Source organism: Notothenia coriiceps, unplaced genomic scaffold (assembly GCF_000735185.1).
Source record: "Notothenia coriiceps isolate Sejong01 unplaced genomic scaffold, NC01 NC01_scaffold00037650, whole genome shotgun sequence".
Lineage (NCBI taxonomy): Eukaryota > Metazoa > Chordata > Actinopteri > Perciformes > Nototheniidae > Notothenia > Notothenia coriiceps.
The window spans coordinates 237497-243496 of NW_011370351.1; the positions used below are offsets into that span (position 1 = coordinate 237497).

At 40.2% G+C, this 6000-nt stretch overlaps 1 non-coding gene across 1 annotated transcript; it reads right to left on the bottom strand.

Annotated features, from left to right (window-relative positions):
• Positions 1–1591: 1591 nt before the first annotated feature.
• On the bottom strand, positions 1592–1663 carry trnaw-cca (transfer RNA tryptophan (anticodon CCA)). The gene has a single exon. It is a non-coding gene; the product is annotated as a tRNA-Trp (tRNA).
• Positions 1664–6000: the final 4337 nt, after the last annotated feature.

Below are 6000 nucleotides of genomic sequence, written 5' to 3' on the forward strand. Positions count from 1 at the left end.
AGAATTTGTACAGAAAGAGACATTCAGCTGTGTTACTTTGGCAACGGGGTTTGTTTACAGCTATTTAATTTGAGCTCTTAGTGAAATAACATTCTCTGGAACAAACTGTTAAATACAGGCTCCTTTCTTATTTGTCCTCCCACTGCAAGCGCTCAATGGGGACATCTCCCTGGCATTTCAAATCAAGGGGCACGATGAATAGAATTTTAAAAAGGGAATATTATGGGCAGTTTTTGAAGGAACGGGACTACTTTGTGACAAAGAAAGTTAAGTTGTTTCTCGAAGTTATATGCCTGCAAGCTATCCTTTAAGTTGAGGATGTCAAACAGAAGCCCAAAGCAAGGCCTTCTCTACACAAGCAGAGACGACGTTAGCAGCGTCTGACCTGTTTGGTGTCAAATGGGCTCCAGAGTACAATTGGGCCATTGTTATAAAATGTTCACTGCGTCCAAGGAACATCTCATGTGAGTCAAATCCTGAGGACTGGAGGTGAACTTTTGTCTTTCACCAGGGCTGTGCTAATCAACGTTTAGAGTATGTGTGTGTGTATTAGTGTGTCACAGTGTAAGATGAGAAGCAAGCATGAATAGAGAAGGAGGTAGGGTAGGGTGGGGTGGGTTGGGGGGAAATTTGGAACAAGTGACAGAGGGAGGGAGACATGCAAGTTACATTGTGAGGAAGCATTTAGGCAGAGAAGAGAAAGTGAGAGTAGACGGGAAGCCAATATCTTGAGAACGGAGAAAGCACAAAAAGGCAAATGCATAGGATGAATAACTGAGGTCAGCTGGACTCACAGATGAAAGAAAAAGGCCATCAGGTGACAATCCTGGATGTTTTTTTTATGTGGGAACTAGCTGCCGGAACCAAAAGGTAGATACATTCTGAGTATTTTTGATAAATGCATTACAGAATATTAGCTATAATATGTTTTAAAGCAAAGCATTGCTCTAGATTAGATGTTTCCATGTTTTTATTTTGTGTAAACCTCAAGCACTGAAGCAAATAGCCGCACAGAGGTCTGGTTTAAAGAAATTCATTATCCTGCTCTTTGTTAACATGACAAGATCAGACAGTGTGGAAACTTAATCCACCGAAGCAGCTGCTATAATCAGATTTGAGGTTAGAAAGGAAAACCATGAGGAATCAACTCGTGATGTTGTTTGCAGACTTTAAATCACACTTCGGTTTGTTGAAAGTAACTATTTACTCCATCAATATGTAGTCTATGAATGCTGAACCTGTGGCTGGTCTTTGGTGGAAAGTATCAGTTACTTTTCAAGCCTCCTGTCCAGGCTCATGTCCTTTGTTGTATCAGTGTTTCCTAAATCTAATAATTTATCCCATTTATTGTATTATTATTTGAAAATGTAATTTACATTGATTGTTGAATACATTTAATTTAAGAAAAAAGATGCATGTTATATTCTACCTTCAATATAGAACTATAAGAGGCCTATCATCTGATTGTCTAATGTTAACATGAAATATTTATCATCAAACCGCGGGATTATAAAACGATTTCTTCAATGTTCTGTTAATTTGATCAATGCAGGCATCTTCCATGACAACCCTTTAAAATGTTAAAAAGGACTGACCCCGACGTGATTTGAACACGCAACCTTCTGATCTGGAGTCAGACGCGCTACCGTTGCGCCACGAAGTCATACAGACCGAATGCGGAACTACTCTATATATTCCTGTTGACGTATGTACTTATGTCCAATTGTGTGGTTTTGAATGATTACGCATAATGTCATTGTCAATTTTAACACACACCGACGTAATGTTCTGTAACCATGGCCATTGCAGGCACTAGGTGTAATTAATTTGTTTAATTTCTCTTGATTGAGATAAAACAGTCGTTATCCGATTTTGCTTATAAATACGCGTCTTCAAATGTGTCTTTATTTTCAGATTTCAAAAAGTGAAAAAGGTAAGGTCATACCACTATGTTCTCATTGTAACTGCATGTTAGGAAAGTGTACGTGTTCAACCAATATATCCAATAACTGTTAGAATGCTGTTAGTGATTTAGTCCCCAATCGGTCGCTAGATGGTGCAATTTAACAGAGGAGCGTTGGTTTCAAACTTGGTCCACATTCATTAAGCAGAGCATAATAATAGTGAGTCCTCTAAAAAAGCAAGTAAGTGAAGTGAGTAATTCAATTTGAACTATGAAACTTTTAGAATAGTAACGACATTGTTGTTCATGGTCCCACTACACTGTCAAAATATATGGGAAAACACACCAATATTCCCAGAATCCTATGTTCCTTGTAATTATATAAATGTTAGCTTTTTTTGTTATTCAAATGCTTCCATGTCTCTCTGTTGATCCAGCCGTTTATAGGAGTAAAGAGTGGCCTCCGGAGAATAGGGCACTTACCATCCAACCTTCATTAGTGAGCAACCTGTTCATAGCAGAATGGATCGGTAAGTGCAAAAAAAAGAAATGTGTGTTTTGACATTTTGCATTGTCTGTTGATTGACCCTAGGTAGACTAAAACTGTATGCCTTTAACAACATAACAAAACTCTTTAGTCCTCCCACAGGGTTTGCTATCATCAGTCACCTTAAAAAAGACTTGCTTAGTGCTGATATGAATGTCCTTCCTGCCCCTAGCCACTCTGATTAGGATGCATGCTGTTTTCTGCCTGCACTGATGAGATGAGCTTAAACGACAGGGAGTTGGTGCGGCAGTGCACATTGATTATAGGTAAATGTCACATTGTTGCCATCGAGGTGAAGGAAAGGTGATGCTGTGTTATTTGTGTGGTTTATCAACTCAGGCTGGTCTGAGTCAATTGTTTAAATTCACAGGAGCAATGACAGTGTAACTCAGTCTGTTAGTTTGGTTACTGGACAACACAAGAAAGGTCTGGTTTCTCTCTCTGGTTTTTCTGTGGATGAAACCATTTCTTTTTCATAATATCTTTGCATTAACTGGAAGTAAGAATTTAATCTGACAATGTAATGCTTTGGGAAATTGTCCAATATACCAGTATAGTATATAATTGAATCAAATAAAATGCAGACATGCATACTTTACGCAAGCTAATTGCAATGAAGAAGCATCAAATGTTTCTTTGGTAAAGTCGATTTTTTTCATCTGATTCATATGTAATGACACATTTGGTGTGCTATATGAATAACATATGTGTATTACATATTTAATACAACAGAGATGTATTGGGATAAAATCCTATGTTTTGCAGTATTCAGTCTACTGCGAACAAAATAGTTATTCTGCATGCTGAATCAAAATTTTGTCTGGTTAACTAAACGTGCACAGAGACCAGCTTTTATGATCTGCTGGCCAAGGATGAGATGTTAAGTGGACTGTTTCAGAGAGAGAGAGAGAGAGAGAGAGAGGGAGAGGGAGAGGGAAAGAAAAAGAGAGAGAGAGAGAGAGAGAGAGAGAGAGAGAGAGAGAGAGCAGCCATCTGCGTGTTCTGCTGCACTGGATGCAGTCTCCATGGCAACATGGTGCTCCCGCAGTGAAATCCTGGGTAGATGGTCCCCACCCGCTTCCGCATGCATGCACATAGGCAAACTGGCAAAGGATGGTGCTCATACCTCCGGTGGCCATATACACAGATGTTACAAACCCTGCAATCACAATTTTCCTGTCCATACACTTCACTGTTTATATTCGCTCTCTCTCTCATGATACACCCAGACCTTACAACACTGTCATGTTATGCTTCAGAATAAACTATGTTTCCTTAAACAACCTTTACTTACTTAATGTATGCTCTTACTTTTATGTTAATCTCTCTTTTTCCATCAGTAGTTGCACCTCCTTCTAAAGCTGATTTTCACATGCCTGTCAATAAGTACAATTTTATGTTTTATCTCACATCTTCCTCCAATTAGTTTGTATCTACACTCTACCTGGGTCCTTATTTGAGGAGGAGACTCAGACTGGTTGCCTTTAAAGTTTCTCAAACTGACGGACTCCCATCCTCTTATATGAAGCATCACATGTTCTGCTTGGTGGTTTGGGGTTTCTTATTCTCCTAACACATGCAATCAAAAAACAAAAACGGAGATTGAGAGCAGCAATTAAAAAAATCTCCCACTCTGTGTCGCTATCTCTCCTTCACTTTGTTCATCTCTTTCACCATTGGCCAATCTAGCCCCCTCCCCTTTTCCCACCAGCCAGTCATCTCATACAATCTCTCTGTATCTCTAGCCTCCTAAGAGCCCCTCTCTCTCTCCCTCCTGTCAGCACACACATGCATGCATTAAAGCCAGATACTGATCACACTTAAACACTCACACACGCGCACACACACACACAAACACAAACACACACACGCAGTGTTCTGCCTCCCTCTCTTCACTCTCTGTGTGAGGTGCGCTTTGCTTTGGCAATGCTGGGTTTTGCGGACGGATATCGCTCCCCGTGGAGCAGCGCGTGCTGAAACTTCCCTGTTATTGTCCTTCATCTGTCAGGAACCTGCTGTAAGTAAATCCCTCTCTCCCAGACACTCGCTCTTTCATGTCATCCCCACTGTGTGTGAAAGTGCTCATTCCCTCATCCTCCACTATTTCCTTCTCTCACTCTCCTCGCCTTGGCAGAGAGTCAGCCTTTCTTTCTCCCAAATCTCCCTCTGTCCTGTTTCCCCTCCACTGATGGACGCATACACCTAATGTTTTCTGTGTGCAAACTAATGCTGCAGGCCATTTGCTGCTCTGTGACGGGTTTGTACTGTGATAACCTGAGAATAGTTACTGCGTGACAGTGTTTGACACCATCTGTGAGGCTGACTGGGCTGTTTGTATAGATGAGTGATGAGATATGCTGCGGTCATCTATGCCTGATAGAAGATTTGGGGATATTTAAAAATGATCCCTGGAAGTAATTATGTGTGGCCTGTGTCAGCATATAAAAAAATGCTTCACATGTTTGCCCTGAGTGTGTAATAATCAAGATGATGGCTTGTATTATTGAAGTGCAATTTGATACAATTCACTTAGAAACACAGCTATCCCTCTCAAAGTACTTTATACACCCTATCTGTCCCAGAAAAATCTTTTACAGCTAAGATGCTATCAATAATTCATTGACAATGACGTTAAAACAAAACTGTTTTGCCTTCTTAAGTGTGCCTTTACTCAGTCAGTATTTGGGTTTCAGGAGATGTTAACCTTATTATTCATCAGCTCTACAATTTGATCTCATGATGTAATCTGAATATATAATTGATGATGTTTTGAGCAGAAATATTACCTTGGCATGAAGAATAAAAAACTCCAAGCAGACACCAAACTCAGGGACTCAGTATATGAGTGTAACAGAAGCATTGTGTGTAGATAGCTGGGATATTGAACAAGCATATTTAGAAAAATAGTGATCACCTCTGGTCGCTGTGGGGGGAAGTTGAGACTGGAATGTCCAGCTGGCATGGGAGGAATGTCACCGGAGCTGCATCGGAGGGGTGAGACAGGCGAGGAGAAATGTAAACTTCAACATGCACTGAATGATTAACTGAATGGTTGCAAATACTCTAACCACTGGATTTTCTGCCCCATTTGTCTTTTTAACTGCCATTGCACCTAGCTGGCTCGTGTCTGTTCAGATATTGAAGTTGTCATTGTCATGGTCAAAGAGCTCTCACTATGCTAAGGCTGTAGGCTGAATTGATGTATCCACCAACAAGCAGTGCAACAATCGATGAAAAGAGAGATGTGAGGATCATTTTATGTCCAAATAAGGCCTTTGTGCTATTGTGTTTACTCGTTCATTGTTATGACACAAACACTGAACAAGCCATCTTTGTGTAATTTAATGAGATAAAATACAACCTTACAGTGATAGCCGGCTACATATACAATTATTTGACACGTTTGTCAACACACTTGTAAGCTGTGTGTGTGTGTGTGTGTGTGTGTGTGTGTGTGTGTGTGTGTGTGTGTGTGTGTGTGTGTGTGTGTGTACGTAACTTACGTTACGTATAGACTATACTATTAAGTAACGTAAGTTACTACGTACTC